Source organism: Phoca vitulina, unplaced genomic scaffold (assembly GCF_004348235.1).
Source record: "Phoca vitulina isolate PV1807 unplaced genomic scaffold, GSC_HSeal_1.0 scaffold1, whole genome shotgun sequence".
NCBI classification, from domain to species: Eukaryota; Metazoa; Chordata; class Mammalia; order Carnivora; family Phocidae; genus Phoca; species Phoca vitulina.
The window spans coordinates 2,096,905-2,118,897 of NW_022589704.1; positions in this window are offsets into that span (position 1 = coordinate 2,096,905).

Consider the following 21,993-nt stretch of genomic DNA (forward strand, 5'->3'; position numbering starts at 1 on the left):
GGCATCGCCCGGCCTGGTATTGGCTTAGCTTGCTCCGTGGCTGGAATCCGGCTCTGGAACCACTTTAAAGTGCTTCAGACAGGGGAGGGAGGAGGAGATGCGTGGCTGAAGCCGCTGCAGGGTGGGGGGTGGAGGGGGGGGGGGGGGGGTGTGGGGGGGGGGGAGCGTGGAGGGACAGGAAGGGGGCTCCTTGTTACTCTCCCCGTCCAGACCTGCCTCCCCCAAGCCTTCCCCAGCGCCAGTCTGGGTGCTGGGAAGGGGGTGTGTTTGCTGGCTTTGCTTGCTTCTGCTTGGTTTTCAGTGAGTGTACCCCAGGTTGCCCCCGGCCTGTCGATACCCCCACTCTTGCTTCCTGTGATCCTGGGGACGCCTCAGGAAGTGTGCTCTTCGGGAGGAGAAATGCCCCACAGCTGGCTCTTCAGAGCAGAGCCTCCCGTGTCTAGGATGGAGACTCTTCCCCCACCCCTCCCCATAGCACCCCTCTTGTGGAGAGAGGGCTCTGGGCTCCCCACGCCGGGCGGGGTCAGGGCGGTGTGGGTATCTGCACGCGGCATGCATGCATTGCCCCAGTGTGAAGACACATGTTCTCTTCCTCCCACTTTCAAATCTTTGAATGTGTCTTAAAACTAGCATGTATAATTCACCTCCGTAAGGTTTCCATTTGGGAATCCTTTTCCCGAAAGATCCTCAGGGATTTGTCTTTAAATTCAGAGCCACTTAAAATCTTCGGAACGTGTTCTAGGACTGGAAAGATCCCCTGCGATCCTGGCCCCACTCGCTTTCCTTGTTGTGGTCAGAGGGGGCGGGGGCGGGAGTGTGCGGCCACATCCAGCGCGTCTAAGCACCGCCTACTGTGGTCATGACCATCACTGGCTGACATTGATGGAGAGCTTGTGACCCGACCATGAATGATCTCTGTCTGCAAGACCCTGCTTTTCCAGACGTGGAAACTGAGGTTCAGACAGTCCAGGGGTGTCCAGGCCTAGAGGGGCAGGCAGGGGGCCCTGGCGGTCTGACCACAGAGCCCTGCCCTCCCCTGGAGCCTCATCACCAGCCACCACCCCTCGCTCGGCTCAAGTAGGACTCGGCTGTGTGCAGAACGTCCTGCAGCCCAGCCCTGACCCGGAGTGAAGGAGGACTGGCCCGTGTCCCCTCTTTCCTCTGCAGGAGAACAGTCCCAGCGAGCGGACCCTGGGCCCAGCGAGGTCAAGGCCACGTGAGACCCTACACGCTTTGATATGTTTGTGAAAGGCCGAGCCCCTCCTTGCCAGGAGAATAGCAGAGCTGCTTCCGTGGTCTCCAGGAAAATAAGAGAATTATCGGTGAGCCCACTCCTTGGCAGGCCAGGCAGGCAGCTTTGATTCGAAACATGCCTGTGGCTTCAGAGAGGGTAACGCAAGTGCGGCCGTGGACAGCCGCGGGCAGGATAGAGCTGCTCCCCTTAATGGGTTCAAGTTCTCCTCGTAAAGCAATTATTAAATTCATCTGAAAGTCAAATAAGGACCACAAATCAGAAACCGAATTAACAAGTAAAAAGGGGCCGTGGGATTTGATCTGGATACGTTTGTGGGAAATAGCCAGGGTCCACTCCCACCTGCTTAGGCTTGGCCTCCCTGAAGGCCCCCTGGGCCCAGGTCATACTTTCCGTAGGCCAGGTCACGGAATTGGACATGACATTTCCGGGCAAGAGCAATAGTGAACACCCAGCTGCCAAATGTCAGCTGGCTGGTGAAACCGACACTCTACAGAAAACCAGTCACCGGGTCTGAGTGTGACTTACGGGCTCTCCCGGTCTCTTCCCAGCCCATGGTGGGCCCCCTGAGATGGTGTCCTATCCCAGGGTCACCCAGTCCTGGAGCTTCAGGGCCAGGCTGTAAGTGGGACGAGCACGGACGGTCCCAGACCCCCAAGTTCAGACCCCGTGTCAGCGTGACCGGTGCAGACACGCATGGAATTCTCGTTCCTGCCCACGGGCCCGGCGGACCTGCTCGCTCTCCCTCTCCACTCCGGCACTGGTGCTGGTCTTCCTTTTAGAAGAAATGTTTCCACTCCGTAAGATTTCCCCCCACTTTCCAAACGGTTTCTCAATTTCCCCTGCATGCACACACACGCTCACCCTCACGTGCGTGCACACACACACACGCACGCACGTGCACGCTCTCCATCCTGGGGTACAGCCCTGGGCTGAGCCTGCCTGGTTCCGTGGTTGGTGACATGGCTCAGTCTCTGCCAGGGAGCTGGTGTGGCCGCAGATGCCCCGCCCCGCCCGGCAGGACAAGGTTGCACTCTGGATGTGATCAAGTGTGTTCTCTGCACTCCAGTTTCTCACCGTGCTCAGTACTAAACACCCCTCCAAAGCCAGCACATCAGGGGCATGGCTGGGGTCCCTGAGGACCCTTGCCAGGTGCACCCTGTCTGGGTTGGCTTCCGGGATCTGTCTCCTTACTCGAAAAAGCCAGCCAGGTGGGAAACCTCAGTGGGAGGTTACTGTGGTTGAGTCGCTGTGGCCAGAGGGGCATATTCGCAGTCCTCTCCTCCTGGTCTGGGGATTCTGGAACAGCCTGACCATGGCCTCTGGCCCCTCCCTGAGTGAGCTGTCCGCAGGACCGTTGATACCCCGCTCCTGCAGCTGGTGGGCTGTGACGCTGGCAGACCCGCTCGCTGCGAGGAACACACGGGGCCACCTGTGCGATCAGCAAACATATCCTGAGCGTGTCTTGTGTGCCTGTCATCCCCGAAGTGTCCAAGAAACAGCTGTGAACCAGACAGTCCCTGCATGCTGCCCCTGGTGGTTCTGCTTCTGGGGGGAGGCAGACAGTAGGCCCATAAATGACAAAAGTGATCGTGTCGCTTTGTGAGGAATGCCCTGGAGAGACTGAAGCCAGGGAAGGGACACAGGAATGCCAGGCGCTGGGACTGCACCATCTGACACTGGTCAGGGACGGCCTTGGTGTGGGAGGACCCAGGGCAGGTGGGATTGGGGACCTGCAGGGGAGGGCGTGGGAGAGCCTGTCTGAACGGCTGCCTGGAGTCCCTGACCCGGAGGGGGACCCTTCCCCCGATGGCAGCCCTTCTGTGTCCCCTGTTATGTGAGGCCAAGGGGCAGTGAGCATCCTCATGGAGGGTAAGTGATGAAAGGTTTTCCTCAGTTAACGTGCCCTTCTGTGTATGGGCTGTGCTGCGGTATGTGGACGTTTATGTTTATGCAGTGAAACATATCCATCACTTTCTGTCTTCTGGTGTTTTATGTGTAGAAAGGCCTTCCCCATGAGATCAGACACCTGCCTGGGGGCACTCCAGTTAGTCTGTGATTCCGTTTTCACGGTGGCCTCTGTAATCCGCCTAGAAGATACTCTGGGGGGGACGTGAAGGTCAACACTAAAGTCGGGTTGACCAGTCACCCCAACAGCATCGAGTGCGAGAGCTCACTGTGCCTTTTTCCCATGGGGTTTTATCACAGCTCTGGTCCTCGGCAGAGTGGAGGCACAGCTGGTCCTTCTCCACGAGAGCTTGAGGAGCCTGGTCTCCGTGTCTGTGCTGCTCTCTTTAGCACTGAGCTCGCCTGTATCTGCTTTGCCCCTTCTCCGCTCCCAGCTCTCAGACGAACCCCTCCCCTGGAGCCAGCCCTCTCTCTTCAGCGGCACCTCCCTGCACTGTGACCCTTTCCCTCAGGCGCCACTCTCTCGTCCCGTCCTGTCCTGTCAGTCCACCACGGCCACTCACAGCATCCCCTTCCCACTCCAGGTCCCTCCCTTTCTCCACAACCGACATTGGAAGTCCCATTTATTTTGTTTTATTTTCAAGTTCTTATTGAAATTCCAGTGAGTTAGCACACCGTGTCATATCAGTGTCAGGTGGACAAGTTAGTGACTCATCACTTCTATGAAACACCCTATACTCATCACGACAAGTGCACCCCTAATCCCCACCACCTAATTAGTGGTTCTCTTGCTTGAATAAAGTTTTATATTCTCAAATTTTCAAGAGCAAGTGAGATAAACATGTCACAGGCCCCTCTGGGAGCACAGAGGGGGTGGGGAGGGTGACTCTTGCACTCCACTCTTGTGTGTGCAGCGGGCACAGAAGGGGTCACCGTTCTGAACACAAGCTTGAATCACTCCCAGTCTTCATGTCACCTTCTCGGTGGGCATCCAATTTTGGAGAGTTGGAATTTGGGTTGTCAACTTGTCCAGCTTCCCCTTGGGTCTGGGGGGAATGCCCCGAAGCCGAGGCTGGGAGCCAGGAGGGCCTCCAGGGGGCCGGAGCAAGAGGACGTGTCCCTGAGGCACGGTGTTTGCATGGACACTGAGGAAGGGGTAGGCTGCGGGTAGAGGGGGAGCTGCCCCAGGGCCTCGTAAACAGAAGACACCTGTTCCTAGAGGAGAGAGAGCCTGGGAGGCAGCAAGATTGTAGGATGTGAACCCAGCAGGAAGGCAGGGGCCAAGCCAGGGCTCACCCGAAGAGCCGGGTGGGTGTGATCCTGCCATGGTTTGAAAGTGTGGAGAGCAGATTCCAGGGAGGAAAGGGGCTGCAGGAGCCTGTGGGCAAGTTAGTGCTGTCCTATGGGCAGGATGGTGGCACCCAGGGCCGCGACGGTGGTGTGGACTGGGGGAAGAACACACAGGTTCATGAGATTTTTAAGACATATGTGAGGCATCGGGAATGACTACAGAAGGAGAAGGAGCAGAAATGTCGGGGCTTGTGAAGCGGCCTGGGTGGAGAGAAGCCATGCCTAGTGTTGTTGGGCAAACAGAGTCCGAGGCACCTTTCAGACCCTCAAGGAGAAACATCTTTGCAGCCATTTGGCTGTTCTCATCTGGAGCTCAGAGGAAGCCCCTGACCTGGAGACGTGGCTGCAGATTCCGTCAGCGTGCAGGGACTTACCCAGAGCCGTGGCTGTGAGTGGAGCAGGCAAGGACTGCAGACCGATGAGGGCTGGGGTCCGAGTCTCAGGAGCCCAGGGCAGGAGGGGGGCTTGTGAGGCAGGAGGAGGGCCTCAAGCAAAGCACCAGAACAAAATCACCAAGGAGAAGCTCTCATGGACTACTGCCAACGTGGGGACTAGAGACGCAGCCTCAGGCACACTGGCCGCAGGTTGTCAAAGACATCCCCACGACTCAAGGAGCAGAGACTGCACATGACAATGAGGAGGGGTATGCTCCTGTATGAGGTCACAGGAGGCCGCCACTGTAAAGGGATTCTTGCAAGAGGGGCAGTCCTTAGGCGGGACTTCATTACTAGGAGCTGTGGCCAACAGGTATGTGGTGCACGCACTGACACCTGAAGCTTTTGACTGATTTGACTCAGTGAGTGAGCAGAAGTCTCTCCTGGAAGGAGAAAAAGGGCAACATGAATTCTATTGAGCAGTAATTGATAGAAGTTGATAGTTAAAGCAGTAATGTATTTACTATGTACCTTGGTGCTTGGATTTCCTCATATTTTACCATGTCATGAAATTTCTTTAAAAATAAGTGAAGCTATGGAAGGAGCCAAGATGCCCTTCAACAGATAATAGATAAAGAAGATGTGGTTCATATATACAATGGAATATTATTCAGCCATCAGAAAGGATGAATACCCACCATTTGCATCGACATGGATGGAACTGGAGGGGATTGTGCTAAGTGAAATAAGTCAAGCAGAAAAAGAATTATCATATGGTTTCACTCATATGTGGAACATAAGGAATAGCATGAAGGACCACAGGGGAAGGGAGGGAAAACTGAATGGGAAGAAATCAGAGAGGGAGACAAACCATGAAAGACTCTGGACCCCAGGAACAAACTGAGGGTTATAGAAGGGAGGGGGATGGGGGATGGGGTAACCGGGTGATGGGCATTAAGGAGGCCACGTGTGGTGATGAGCACTGGGTGTTATATGCAACTAATGAATCATTGAACACTACATCAAAAATTAATGATGTATGATATGTTGGCTAACTGAACATAATAAAAAATATTATTATATATATTAATATATTAAAAATATATATTATATATTAATATCAATTAAAAAATAAGTGAAGCTATTAGTAAAGAGTGATTTATTTTATTTTATCTTATTTTGTAAGGCTGAACTATAACTTTCAGGAGAAAAGAAAAATGCTTTGGGTCATTGTCATATGTTCCTCAAAAATCACTAACATTACACTAACTCAAGAATAATATGATATATACATAGTCCTAAGGAATCTACTAAAAACTATTAAAACTGAGACCACAGCCAGGTGGCAGGATACAAGATCAATATACAAAAATCAGTTGTATTTCTATGCATTCACATGGAACAATCTGAAAACGGAATTAACAAAAGAAACCTATTTATAGTAGCATCAAAAAGAATAAATACTTAGGAATAAATTAATCAAAGAAATATAAGATTTATACTCTGAGTATTATAAGACATTGTTGGAAGAAATTGAGAAAGACTTAAATAAGAAAGACATCCCATGTTCATGGACCAGAATGATTAATTTGTTAAGATTGCAATGACGGCTGGTTTTATATGTGAACTTGGCAAGACCATAGTCCCCAGTTATTTGACCAAATACTAACAGAGGTGTTCCTGCAAAGGCATTTTGTAGATGTGATTAAAGTTTGTTGTCGGTTTACTTTAATAATGGAGATTATTCTAGAAAATCTGGTGGGCCTGGTTCAAGCAGTTGAAAAATCTTAAGAGCAGAACCACGTTTTCCCTAAAGAAGAAATTCTCCTTGTGGACAGCAGCTGCAACTTTTGCCCAAAGTCCCAGCCTGTCTTCCCTGACAACCTGCCCTCGATTTTGAGCTTGCCTGGTCATCCCCCTTAATTGCAAAGTTAGTTCTTTGCAGGGAATCTCCTAATATCTACCTTCTACTGGTTCTGTCTCTCTGGCAGAACTCTGACCAGTACAATGGCCATGCTCCTCAAACTGATCCACAGATTCTATGCAATCCTCATCCAAATTTCAGCTGTTTTGTTTTTTTTTTTTAAGAAATTGACTATCTAATCTTAACATTTATATGGAAATTCAAGAAACTCAGAATGGCCAAGATAATCTTGAAAGAAAACATAGTTGGAGGACGCACACTTCTTCATTCCAAAACCTACTATAAAGCTGTTATCAATCAAGACAATGTGGTACTGCCATGAGAATACAAATTTATTTTAACGGAATAGAATTGACAGTATAGAAACAAGCAATTGATTTTCAACAAAGGTGTCAAGGCAATTCACTAGAGAAAGAATAGCCTTTTCAACAAATGGTGTTGGGACAATGGGATATTTACATGCATGGGGCTGGGGGTTGGGGGATGGGGGGATGGACATTAAGGAGGGCACATGATGGAATGAGCACTGGGTATTATATAAGACTGATGAATCATTGACCTCTACCTCTGAAACCAATAATACACTCTATGTTAATTAATTGAATTTAAACTAAAAAAGACAAGAAAAGGCATTTCACAAAAGAGGATAAATAAATGGCCAATAAACACATGAAAATAAGCTCAACATCATTACTCATCAAGGAAATGAAAATAAAACCATAAAAAATATTATTAAATGCCCATTAGAATAATTAAAATTTAAAAAACTGATAACATCAAATGTTGGCAAGGATGCAAAACAGCTGAATTTTCATGCACTGCTGCAGGGGGTTGATAATGTGCCTGGCAGTTTTTCATAAATAAAACATATTCTTAATCAAAAAAAAAAAAATGAAGATATACAAACAGCCAATAATCTCGAGATAGCCATCAGGGAAATGCAAGTCACGGCCACCGTGACATGCTACTTCATGCATACTAGGATGGCAACAATTTTTAAAAAACAGATAATAGGGGCGCCTGGGTGGCTCAGTCATTGAGCGTCTGCCTTCGGCTCGGGTCATGCTCCCAGGGTCCTGGGATCGAGCCCCGCATCAGGCTCCCTGCTCAGCAGGAAGCCTGCTTCTCCCTCTCCCACTCCCCCTGCTTGTGCTCCCTCTCTTGCTGTGTCTCTCTCTGTCAAATAAATAAATAAAATCTTTAAAAAAAATAAAAATAAAAAAATAAAAAATAGAAAACAGATAACAATAAGTGTTAGCAAGGATATAGAGAACTGAGGATCGTCACACTCTCATTTGGATTGAAAATGGAGCAGCCACTTTGGAAAATAGTCTGGCAGTTCTTCAAAATCTTAAGCGTAGAGTGACCTTAAGACAGCAATTCTGCCCCTAGGTTGACACTCAAGCGAAGTGAAAACATGTCCGCACAAATCTGCTCATGAACGGTCCTAACAACACGACTCACAGCAGCTAAACAGTGGAAACAACCAAAATGTCTGTCACCTTATGAACGAATAAATGAAACACGATACACACATAAAATGGAATTTTGTGACAGATGAATGGATAAAGAAGATGTGGTTCATACATACAATGGAATATTATGCAGCCATCAAAAAGAATGAAATCTTGCCATTTGCATTGATGTGGATGGAACTAGAGGGTATTACGCTGAACAAAATAAGTCAATCAGAGAAGACAATTATCATATGATCTCACCGATTTGAGGAATTTGAGAAACAAAACAGAGGATCATAGGGGAAGAGAGGAAAAAATGAAACAAGATGAAACCAGAGAAGGAGACAAACCGTAGAGACTCTTAATCTCAGGAAACAAACTGAGGGTTGCTGGAGGGGAGGGGGTGGGGGAGGGGGTAACTGGGTGATGGACATTAAGGAGGGCATGTGATGTAATGAGCACTGGCTGTTATATAAGACTGATGAATCACAGACCTGTACCCATGAAACAAATAATACATTATATGTTAATTAATTGAATTTAAATTTAAAAAATTTTTAAAAACTGAATTTTGTCCTTAAAGACAAGAAAGGAAGTGCCAATTCATGAGGCTACATAGATAAATCTTGACAGCATTATCCTACGTGATACCAGTCACAAGATGCCACATTTACAGGAAAACCTAAGCATTACAGGCAAATCTATAGAGATGGAGAGCACGAGCGTGGTAGCCGAGGGCTAGGCGGGGCAGTTAGGAGGAAATGGGCAGTTACTGCTAATCGGCACGGGGCAGCTTTTTGGGGTGAAAATGTTCTGAAGGTGGTTGTGATGATGGTTGTGCCACGTTGTGAATAATGAAAAGCCACTGAATTGTGTACTTAATATAAGTAAATTGCACGGTAGCAATAAAGCTGTTACAAAAGACTGTGGTACGTCGTCCCCGTTGGTAAAACGAATCCCTGCAAGTTAGTAAGAAACACAGCTAAGCTTCCACTATGGTTTCAAAGTAAAACCCATAAAAAACAGTATAGTGGTTTTCAACAGAGTCCTCAGCAATGAGTTTAAACTCTGTGAGGATAGATTTACTTTGGGTTCCCTTAAGGGAATGATTTCCTTTGTTAAAGGAAGAAGGCAGGAGGGAGGGAGGTGGGGAAGGGCAAGAAGACAGAGTTCTAGAAAGCACACGCACCACCTATCTCGTGCTTGGTACTTACACCCTCTCCGCTTCCAGATGTTCCAGCTGCCTTCCCCCCACCTATCTGGGCATCCCGTTTCTCTGAGCCGGGTCACACCAAGACCAGGCAGTGTGAGTTCCTGGATCCCACTCGTCACCAGCAGGAACCTCCTCTGGGGGGCAGGTCGGTGTGCCTGGGAGGAGTGAGGGCCTGTGGGCTCAGAAGTCCCAGCAGAGTTGAGTTGCATGGCCCTTCCTTAGAAAGACAAAGTGCTATCGACCTGACAAAGTCTTGGGGGAATGGATGGTGGAGGGAGGGAGGGAGAGACAAGTAGGGAGAGGGAGGGGGAGAGAGGACATTAGGGAAAAACTAAGGACACTTGAATAATCCGGGGGCTTCTGTTAATCATAATGTGTTAATATCGGTTCATTAATCATGACAAATGCAGTATCCCAGTGTGAGATATTAACAATGGGGGAAACCAGGGGTGGGGATGCAAGAACTCTTTGTACTGTCTTTGCAATAATTCTGTAAAACTCTGCTGTCAGGAAATTTAGTTTATTCAAGAAAGGTCTGGGAGGGAGGCTGGCTGGGATGCCCCACTGATAGGCCAAGCAGAGGTCCCAGAGGAAGCACACTCCACTCCTATGTACACGATCAGGGGTCGCTCCTGTGCCCACAGGTTCCAAGGGATGCAGGGGCGAGGGGGGGAGCCCAGAGACAGCGGGCAGAGGCACGGCCGGGATGGGGGTCCAGGGGAGATGGAGGCAGGGGCGAGGGGTGCAGCCAGAGACAGAGGGTGGAAGCACGGCTGGGACGGGGGCTCCAGGACAGATGCCATGCGGAACCCGCGAGTCAGCGGCCCCTGAGCCCAGTCAGAAGAAGAGCAGAAGGTCCGAGAGCCGCCCCACCCTGCCCGTCACCGCACAGGCGGGGAGCCCACAGCCCAGGACGGCTCCGGGCTCTAGGCTGCGGGCTCACGGGCTCCCCACGCTGCACCTGACTCCGCGGCTGCTTCTAGAACCCCACCTTGGACAAACACCCCCCCATCACCCTGCTCAGACAGCCGAACGAGTGCCTGGTTCAGACCCACAGACGCACAGAAACTTCTTCTTCACCCGTGTGTCCGACGACCAGGAGCTGCGTGTCTCCGCAGCACAGACGACCCACGCCACCCACAGCCTGACCTCTCCTCCTTGGCCCTATTCTCCCATCTGCTGGGAATTCAACTCCCATTGTGTGACGTGCCCACACCCTCAGAGAGATCCATTAACCAAAGCTCGGCAGCCTGGCCCCGGGGTGGTCCCTCCAGGGCCCTGTTGCTTCCCGGCTCTACCTGGGAGACCAAAGCCTGTCGTGGCTCACAGACCCCTCCGCGGGGAGAGCAGACGGGAAGCTGCCTTCCTCCCCCCGCTGCCCCCGTGAGGAGGTCGAGGCCCGAAGCTTCCCTGGGAACGTGACTGTGAAACTCACTCTCGGCTCCCTGTGGCCCACGTGCTGTGTGCACTGGAGCAGTCAGCCTGGGGCCTGCTGGACACAGGGATTTTCCTAAATCACAGAAAAGAAACGGGACTTGCTGGCCAGCCAGGCTTGCTCCAGGAGATGCGTTGCCCGGTTCACAGGGCTCGTCATGGAACGACTAGCACTTGGGTCTAGGTCTCCCGTGTTTGGTACTGTGGGGGTCCATGCTCAGGGGTTTCCAGAGACCTGAATAACCAAGGAGCCTCCCAGTGCAGGGAGAAAGAGTGCTGCCCAGGGGGCGAGGTGGGGGCAGGGAGGCGACATGGGGACTCCTGTGCTGGGGCCCTGCAGGGGCACCCAGCAGAGAGCAGCCTCGGCTCAGAGCGGGCAAGCATTTCCAGCCCCTACAGGGTGGCCTAGTGAGCCCACCTCCTTTGCATCCACACCTCCTCCCACCACGCTCTGCCCTGCAGACCCCTCTACCCCAGCCCAAGTGCACCATGGACGCTTTGTGGTACATACCTCGCCCTCTTCCCATCCCACTGCCCCTTGCTTGGCCTGGGCGAGAGGTGGGCCATCCTGGCTGTCTCGGCTGTCCATCTGCCCGGACGTGCACCATCTGGCTCTTCCCTCCAGAGGCTCTACCCACGAGCCCCTTCCCAGCACCCCTTCCTATGGGGATCTCTTCCTGATGAGAGGTACTTGCCACTTTCCTCCTCCCGGACCTTCTGAGTCTCACTGCGGCTCCTTGTCCCCCCAGCAAGCACCGATCGGTCGGCAAACAGACCTGGGCTCCAGTCCTGAACCTGCTTTCTAGTGACCGTGGAATGTCTACCATTTTATCTTCTGTAACATGAGGGCGGTTCCCGTGAGCACAAATGTCGTCACAAAGGCAAAATGACACAAGTCGGTGGACGCATCTGTCGGAAGCTAGAAGTCAGTGTAAATACTTGGGTCCACACAGGAACGATGAGCGCCAGGAATGACAACTTTGTGGATAAATATGAAATACTTGTGTTTCGAATTCTTTAAGGAGAATGAACCATTCAACTAAAACAATGTATTATGAGAGTTAAACCACAGGCAGGATTAAATTTAATAATTACAATGAATATAAATCATCTAAGCACTTCAAATAAAAGGCAGAAACTCTCAGATTGGATCAAGGAACAAGATCCAACTATGAGCTGTCCACGAAAAACGCATTTGTAATATAAAGACATAAAGAGAACAAAAGCAAAAAGCTCTGAAAAGATATGCCATGTGAAGGCTAATTGTATGAAAGCCGGTGAGTCTATTAACATCAGACAAAGCAGACTTTGGGACAAAGAATATTACCAGGAATACAGAGGACCCATGTTATCAGGATAAAAGGGTTAATTCATCAAGAAGATACAACACATCTAAATACACAAAGCAAAACTGGAACAATTAAAAGGCCAAGTAAGCAAATCCACAAATGTCATTGAAGATGGCAGTGAGCCTCTCATGACAGGTGGACGGCAGACAGAAAATCGGGGAGGGGGCAGGGAACCTCACCAAGCCTGTCCAGCAACCTGCCCCACAAAACTCAATCAGCACTCCACCCAAGAGTGAAGGAACACACATTCTTTTCAGGAAGATTCTCCAACCACGCGAAACCCGACACAGGGGAGGCGGGAGTGCTGGGAATTTGCCATCCATGCAGAGAAAATAAAATAAAACCAGATCCTGACTCACACGGCACCCGAAGATAAAATCCAGGTGGATTCAACTTAACTGTGGGAAGTAAATCTTTAGAAATTTTATAAGAAAGTGTAGGGAGATATTTTGTGACTCTGCAGTAGGGAAGGATTTATTAAGGAAGTCCTAAAAAACACAGACCATAAAGGACAAAAATGACCAATTTGATTGCATTAAAAGTACAAACTGTACATGGAAGGATTTCATCACAAATTTAAGGAAACATCAGCACATGTCTATACCACAAAAACAGTGGAAGGGTTAAAACCCAGTGGATGTCAAAAATTCCTAGGGCTTCTGGGTGGCTCAGTTGGTTGAGCATCTGACTGTTGATTTCGGCTCAGGTCATGATCTCAGGGTCGTGAGATTGAGCCCCACATCAGGCCCCACTTCATGAGCACACGCAGGTGCTCTCTCTCTCTCTCTCTCTCAAAAAAAAAAAAAAATCCCTACAAAACAATATTAAATAATAAACAGTACAAAAACTATTAAAAGAGTTGAGAAGGTGATACCCATGTCATGTAGATATAGATAGATTTGAAAACATGACCGACCTCATTAATACTCAAAGAAAAGCAAATTGCAGTACAATAAAATTCCATTCCACGCCATGAGATCCACAAAATTTTATAAGTCTCCTTATTCCAGATGCTGCAGAGGATGTAAAAAAAGAGAATCCCCGGGCACTGCTGTTGCCTGCGTGAACTGATGTAACCCCCCCAACCCGGAGAGCCAAGGGCCAAGATCTAGTGAATCTGAGGATGCAAGTACCGGATGATGGGATCATCGCACAGAGATAGATAGATAGATAGATAGATAGATAGATAGATAGATAGGTCATATTAATACAATAAAATTATCATAATCATAATAGATTCCAACATACATAGTTTATGTTACATTTTATATTGCAATTATATTGATAATTATAATAAAATATTGTACTATTATTATATGTAATAATATTGTATTATCGATACATTATTATATAAGTGACTCGGAGAAGTTTCCAGTGCAACGGGAACTGTTTGCTCCCACCAATACTACCTTTCGCTTAGGGACGCAGACGCATGTGGTAAGGGTGTGTTCAGGTTCATGGTGAAGACAAACATCCAGTGGCCGTGCTGTCTTGGAGGACGCTGAAGGAGAGGAGGGTCGGGGAGGAATAGGCTGGCTGCTTAACTACGTATTTAACATTTCATTTCATGAGCTGATTGTTGGTGTCATGGGCAAATATTATATTATTCCTCACATCCTAAGTCTGAAAATTGGCATGAACTTTAGTTACTTCAAATACTTTACCCACTGTTTTTTTTTTTTTTTTTTTAAGAGAGAGCAAGTGTGCATGGGGGGGGGCTGGGGTGGGGGGGGCAGAGGGAGAGAGAGTCTCCAGCAGACTCTGCGTTGAGCAGGGAGCCCGATGTAGGGCTAGATCCCACAACCCTGAGATCGTGCCCTGAGCCAAAATCAAGGGTCAGATGCTCAACAGACTGTGCCACCCAGGTGTCCCAGGTTACTCCAAATACTTTTAAAACTCTGTACCAATAATGATGTTCATCAGAATGGTGACGTTAATGTGGAAAATCACTGAGTTTTAAATTGTATGATTTGATGTGAAGGATCTGGTGTGAAGCTTACTAAGCTTCCCTCAAATGTGTACTGTAGGAACATTTCGTGCACCCGGCAGGCGGGGAGGGTAAGAGATGGGGCTCCCCCACCCCCCTTACGGGGGATACTTCTGAGGGTGTGCCCGGGCCCTGGTCCCCGAGACCGCCTCAGGGCGCTGTGAGCGCAGTGCTGAGAGGCCCTTCTTTTGTCACGTGTGTGGGTTTGAACTGACGGTGCAAGGCCCCGGGCGGGTGAGACTGCGGGCGGGTGAGGCCCAGGACGAACCCTGGTCAAAGCCATGGTGCTGATGGTGCTGTCCCCGCACACCGCACACCTCGCCACCGGGCACTCAGGGGACACAGAAAAATGGTCGATTTTATTAAGTCTCCATGCTTGAGGTGCACCTCTTTTTAATCTTCTTACGATGTGGCAAGTGCCCACGGAGGGCTTCAGCGGCAGGCTGAGACACAGAAGTGTCTGAGGGGCAAGCGAACCCCTCCTTCCTGGAGCATCATTGCTCCTCAGAAGAACCATTTACCAATAGACTCTTCAGATCTTATTATTTGGCAGATAATTCCCAGAAAATGGTGAACCGGTGTTTCAAAGGAAGCAACTCACTCTGTCGCCAATAAAATGTGACCTTTCTGGGGCGCCTGGGTGGTTCAGTCAGTTGGACATCTGGGATGGAGCCCCACATCGGGCTCCCTGCTCCGCAGGAAGCCTGCTTCTCCCTCTCCCCCTCCCCCTGCTTGTGTTCCCTCTCTCACTGTGTCCCTCTCTGTCAAATAAATAAATGAAATCTTTAAAAAAAAATAAAATAAAATGTGACCTTTCAAGTGACAATTAGAATTTTGGAAACTGTGTGTCTACCCAGGAAAGCTTCAGAGCCTCCCATTACGTAAAGACCCAAAGACAAGGTGATGCTAGCGACTGGGATTTTCCAAAGTTGGTTCATGTAACGTGTCTTCCTTTGAAACTCCACATGACCCGGTGAACCAATATTTCCCAAATGACCAAGACATCATGTAACAAACTCAGCGAAGGTAAGAGATCCACCCAGTGTGTTTGGATGTAACAGAGAAGGGAGGGTCGCTGGTGGGGTTTCAGATCCACAATGCAGCAAACCCTCAAGAAACCACCTCTCGCCTGGTCCATTGCAGTGTTGAAGAAGGGTATCCACGATTACTGGAAAAAACCACTGAGACACTCTTTTCTTTGGATAGCTTCCTGCCAGATTCTCCCCGTGCACTTCAACTAAAAGAGCATATTCAGCTGGTGGTTACAGAAATGGATGTGAGGACCTGTGACCTCTAGCGACACGGACTCTGCGGAGATTTGCAAAATTATAAACCAGTACCACTGTTTCCACGAACATTTTTTTTTAAAGATTTTATTTATTTGTTTGAGAAGAGAGTGAGAGAGAGAATGAGATGGGGAGAGGGAGAGGGAGAAGCAGACTCCCGCTGAGCAGGGAGCCCGATGTGAGACTCGATCCCGGGACTCCAGGATCATGACCTGAGCTGAAGGCAGTCGCTTAACCAACTGAGCCACCCAGGCGCCCTCCATGAACATTTTTAATGGAAATATATTTGTTTTTTATGTTATGTTAACATATAGTTTTTTATGGTTATTTTTAGTGAATAAATATTTTAACTGCTTAGTTTTCATTTTGAATGCAGTAGGTATTGACAGATATAAGCCATATGAACGAAAGCTTTTTGAGGTCCTCAGTGATTTCCGAGACCAAACAGTTACTGACCTCTGGGACCAAGCACATTTATACATCGGAGGTCTTGTAACGGTCAGCGCAAGACTTCATGGACACAACGAAGGGGACCTGTGTTTTCTAGAAACAGGTCCTGAGCATGAGGGTGTGAAAATGCGCTCTCAACTGTGCGGCATAAAGTTGTTTTGGAGGAGTGTGTTAGACGGCAACAGTTTTATTTCTGGTAGAGAAAAAAATACTGACATTGCTTTTTGTTTAGGATATGCTGGTTGGAAATGCAGCCACATCTAATCACGGCATCACGAAGTAGACGCTGAGGGGAAGAGAAAAAAGCGGGGTCCCGGCCCCCAGGGAAGCCTTCACAGGTGCTGGGTGGGCCATGGAGATGCCACGGGGATGCCCCGGCCTCCACCCCACGCGGCAACCTGGTGTTGGGTAGTCAAGCATCACCCTCCTCACGGAATTCACTCCACCGGGAAAAAATCAGATAATACACAGAGAAGAAAGCAGTCTAATGATGAGCATCAGGAGGGAGGTGGTGATGGCCGCTGCCCGGTGGACGTCAGCCCAGTGACGTCGGAACAAGGCAGGTGCGCTGTGTCGATGTTGTTTCCTGGGTCATGATATTTGGCCGTACGCGGCCGGGATGCTGCATCCGGGGGAAACTGGGTGAAGGGTCCAGGCTGTTGCTTCTTACAACTTCACGTGACTCAAAATAAATAGTTTGTTTTGTTTGTTTTAAAGAAGACAGAGACTAATCATTGGATTTCACACCGTCTCCACGGAGAGTCCTTGGGGCCCTGAGGGAGAGCAGGGTGAAGGGAGAGCAGGGTGAGCAAGGCTGAAAGGATCTGGACCCACCAACAGGCCCAGGGCTTCACTGGGTGGTTCCTGGCACGTGCTGGGCCCCTGGGCCCGTGGCTGCACCTGGTGGAGCGCACAGCACCGTCACCAAACCCCAGACACTGAAGGCTTCACCCTGGACAAGACCAGGTGAGCGGGGACATGGGACGGCCACTGGGGACCTGCTCTCCACAGCCCAGGCGCCACCTCTCCCCCCCGCCCACCACCACCACCCAGACCAGATCAGAAGGCCCGGCTCCAATCTGGGCACCAATCCTGAGTCACACTGACCAGCGCCTGTCCAGAACCTTCTCCCAGCTGTCGAGGGCACATCCTGGTGCCGAGAGGGAGAATTCACACTCAGCATCCTCTCTGGTTTGCAAAGACTGAAATTTTAACGGGATAAATGGGACTCGTTCGGCAGCATCCATGTTATTTTTTCTTTGAAGAGCACAGCATGGGTTAGGAGTTCAGGGAACCTCCTGAAGTGCATGTGGGTCTGCCAAGCCCCAGGAGCTTATGAGCCAATGTTAGGCCTTTGCTGAACCCCTACATTCCATGGGATACTTGATTCTTACTAAAATCAAATAAAGTCATACCACATGTGAAGGCGCTTTCTGACCATTTCCTGGGTCCGGTCAGCTGGGCAGTGGGTGCTCCGAGGGGCTCAAGGCAGCCCAATGCCCACCGCCCTGACGGAGCAGGGACAAGCAGCCGGGACAGCTCTGCAGCCGTGGGCCACAGGCCGCGCTCCGCGAGGCTGGGAGAAGCAGAGCGCCGCACGCCAGGCTGCAGCTGGCTGTTGGCTGTCCCCGGCGAGTGACGGATCCCTGCCAGGCCCCGGTCTCCTCACCTGCGGCAGGTGCGACCTGCTCAGCACCAGCTTCACAGAAAACTGCAGCTTTCGCCCCGTGGCCCCTGCAGGATTTTTAGGATTTTCACCGAGAAGTTGCTCGCTGGCCCACGTGAAACAACTGTTGTGCGTAGAGCTGGCCTCTTCCATGACGTTCACGACTCTGTATTCCACGAAAGCCACAGGACTCTGTCCTCTCCAGGGATTGCTATGGGACGTCAGGGACTGGGGCACGCCTCTGGCCCGGCTGTCTGAGGCACATCGGAGTGGAGACCTCGTGTGGTCATGTGCCTGGTATGGAAGCCCCTCCTGCCCAGGGGGCTCATCTGCGGATTCACCTCGCCCCGCCTGCCCCTGAGAGGAAGTGGCGGGGGGCTGCCTTTCCTCTCGGGTCACGAATTCAGGAAACCCACGCGGAGCCACACAGGCCTGGGGTGGCTGCCCCAACCCAAGCTACCGTCCGCGTGGTGTGTTGGGAGGCTCCCGATGGGCTCACGGGTCCTGGCACTGGTCTCCAGCTGCCTCTCGTGGCCGCTGCTCTCTGTGGGGAGCTGTCCGCCCCCAAGCCAACGGCAGAGCCGCCCGGAGCACCCGCAGACTGTGGCCGTCTCAATGCTCCCGGCTTCCTGACTCGCCCTGGCCAACCTTCTGGACAGTCACCCCCTTGGCCAGTGGCCACAGCTGCACAGGTAGGGGGCATGGAGAGGGGACGCTCTGGTGCCACAGGGCAGGAGAAAGGAGGAGAGAAGGGGCGTCTGCTCCCCCAAAGGGAGCGGGGTGTAAAGAAGAAAGTCCTGCCAGATCAAAAATAAACACATCAACGCACTCTGCACACCAGACAGGAAGTGTGCAAGCGTTTGTCAAACGCAGGGTACTAGATACATCCCCAGAGAAGCCTGCAGATGGCCGAGAAGCACATGAAAAGAGGCTCCACATCATCAGCCATCAGGGAAATGCAAATCAAAGCCACAACGAGACGCCGCTGCCGGGCACCGGACGGCTGTGATCGGGGAACGGTGACAGTGCTGGTGAGGACGCGCAGGCTGCGGCATTCACACGTTGCGGGTCGGGGGAGAACGGCGCGGCTGCTAGGGCCGTGTGGCAGCCCCGCGGAAAGTTAGCCGTGGCGTCACCCTATGACCCAGCAAGGACCCAGCAATGCCACTCCCGGCGGCGCGCCCCGGAGAAAGGAAGACGTGGTCCACACAAACACTCGCGCTCGGGGCTCACGGCAGCCGCAAAGTGGAAACGGCCGCATGTCCATCAGCCGATGAAGGACAGACAGAACGTGGTCCGTCCACGCGGTGGGATGTCACTAGCGAAGCATCGATTCAGGCCACCGTGTGGACGGGCCTTGAAACTCTGTCGACTGAGAGCAGCCGGCCACAAAACACCACGTATCCTGTGATTCCACTTACATGAGATTCTGGAAGAAGCAAGCACATGGGGACGGAACGGGGACTGGTGTGTGCCCAGGCCTCGGGGGAGAGGACGGGCACTGGCCGTGACGTCTAAGGGACGCAGCGCTTCCTCTGGCGGCGACGAAAATGTTCCAGATTTGGCTGTGGCCACCCGACAGTAAAGATACTAAAAGTCGTTGGGTACCTTGAATGGGTGAAATGTCTGCAAATTATATCTCGATAAAGCTGTTAGCAAAACAAGAAGATGCTGAATGCCCGTGAGCGGCGCTAGCTGGCGTCCTGGGCGTGCGTGGCTGCCCGTCCGGCTCAGGAGACGCTGGATCCTAGATCGCTCTCCGTGGATCTTGCCGACCTCTGGCATGCAGCTGGTCTGCTCTGCTCAGCCGTGCCCAGGTGACAGCAGCTGGCCCTGGTGGGGACAGGAGGGTGTCCCTGTGCCTCGGGCAGACACTGGGCCGCGGCTTTGCTGACATTGACCAGACGCAGGGACATTTCCTAAGGACACACCACACACCAGGTGGGGCCACGGCCTTTGGGTGCTGGCCCCCACCTCCTCCCTGCAGAGACTGCACAGGGTGGGAGGGAGATGTGTCCCCTTCCTCTCCAAGACTTGACCCCTTAGCCCTGGGCCTTGTGTATTCACGGGGGGTGAGCTTTGGGTGCCCAGGGTTTGAATTAGTGGGAAGCAAATTGTAGGACAGCTGAAGGGAGTTGCCCCTGACGGTGGGATGCAGCCCCACTTGGGCCCTCTCCCAACACGGGAGCTGTAGTGTGTGCCAGCCTCCAGACGAGGCTGTTGAAAGCATCTTGGTGATACCTGGCTCTCTCACCGTGTCCCAGAAGGGGTCAGGCTCAGAGGCTGGACGGTCTCTCCTGGGTGGACAAGGATGGACCCGGGTGACCCTCCCTTCTCCAGGATGAGAGGGCTTTCCCCCAGAAGCTGCCCTGCATGTGGCTGGCTGTGTGCCCACCGCAGGTGCGTGGGAGCAGTCCACAGGGCTGGGCTGGGGGGGTGACTGGCCTGGGCCCTGCAGGCTCTGATGGCCTCCCCTGGTGCTGGGCCACCTTGCAGGCCGCTTGCTGGGAGCCCGGTCATCATCAGGGAGAGTGCCCAGCCAGGAGAGGCCCTGAGTAACAGTGGAAGAGCTTGTCAAGCCCTGGGGCACCGTCCTGTGCGGCCCTCAGCCTGTCACCCCGGGCCCTCTCACCTGTCTGGTCTGTCCCTCTGAGGCCCTGACTATGGTGTCCAGAACCAGGCCCGACCTGCAGCAGCCTCATTCCCAAGCTGCACATTCTTGCTTCTCCTGGCAGCTTCATCTTCCGTGAAGACCATCCCAAGGCCCTCCCTCCTCTTGGGGGCATTTCCCAGCTTGGCCTGCATGAAGGTCACTGCAGGTCACGGCTTCGGGGGAGGAGACTCGGGTGCATTCGATCCGCTACTGAAGGCCTGCTCAGATAACTTCCCTGGTTGCCGCTCAGGGCCCGGAGCCTCCGACTGCTCATCGAAACTTCCTTCCCCCGTCCCGGCCCTCACCACCTTGGATACCAGGCCCAGTGTCTGGTGGCAAAACCCGTCATGCACCTGGCCCCCCCATGAGAAGGGACACTTGTCTTCATCCCTGAAGGTCAGAGTGGCTGACTGGCCACTGACCCGGACACTCTGGACAAACAAGGATCCCATTCAACTCCCAGAACGCTGGGTGGGACCCGCATGACCCAGGAGACAGTAGATGAGCTGCAGCCTGTTAACAACACAGTAGTGATGAGGACTGACCTTCACGGGTCCTTCTGTAGGGTGCCCAAGCCCCCAGGGCTGTCACCGGCTTGTCCCATTTCCCAGGGGAAAAGCTAAGGGCGTCACTACCCACTGTGGAGTGGCTGAGCCGGCCGGAATTCCGGCCACCCAGCTCCATCCCGCAGATGCATCCTTGGGATCCGACTTGCATGCACCCTTTACAGAGAACACACGGCTCCCATTAGGTGGAAAGATGATTCTTTGCATCTGCAAAATTTAAAAAAAATTTTTTCTGCTAAAGAAAAATAATCTAAAAAATGACAGACGCTAAAAATGTTAACCAATAAAAGCAGCTACAGTAGGATGTTTATTGGAGGTTCACACCCAGGCACCGCTGAAAGGCCACAAGCTCTGTTCCACTGGAATGGCATCGTGGGACTTTGTTCATTTTCTTATCATTTTACATATTCTTTAGTATCCCCAATACTCTTCTGACTGTTATTCACATATGTAAATAATATGACATATATTTACATATGTGTTCATTTTGCTGGAGCAGCCTCGGTGGGAGCTGCTCTTCCTGGTGGCCCCTTTCCACTGGAGACCCCAGGAGTGGCGGGGCTCAAGCCAGCTGATCCCTTAACTTTTCAACCTGGGACAGCCATGGGAGACTGTTTTTCCTCCAGAGGCCAAGCAGACACCGGGGCAATGCATGTGTCACTCCCCACCAGCCCCCCCACCCAGACACCGGGATGCACACTTCACCCCCCACAGACCCCCGGATGCAGAGGTCACCCCTGCCCAAATACCAGGATGCACGGGTCACCCCCCACACAGACACTGGGATGCACACTTCACCTGCCCCCTCCCCCCTGCCCACTGGGACACATGCGTCACTCCCCCCCAACGCCCCCGCCCAGACACCAGGGCAATGCACCCTTCGCCACCCCCGCAGACACCAGGACGCATGCACCAACCCCTCCCAGACACTGGGATGCACGGGTCACCCCCCCCAGACATGGGGACGCACGGGTCACCCCCCCACCCAGACACGGGGACGCACGGGTCACCCCCCAGACACCGGGATGCACGGGTCACCCCCCATCCCAGCAGACACCAGGACAGCACACGATTCACCAACCCCAGTGCAGCTCTTCCTGCCCATGGGTCCTGTCCCCGTGCTT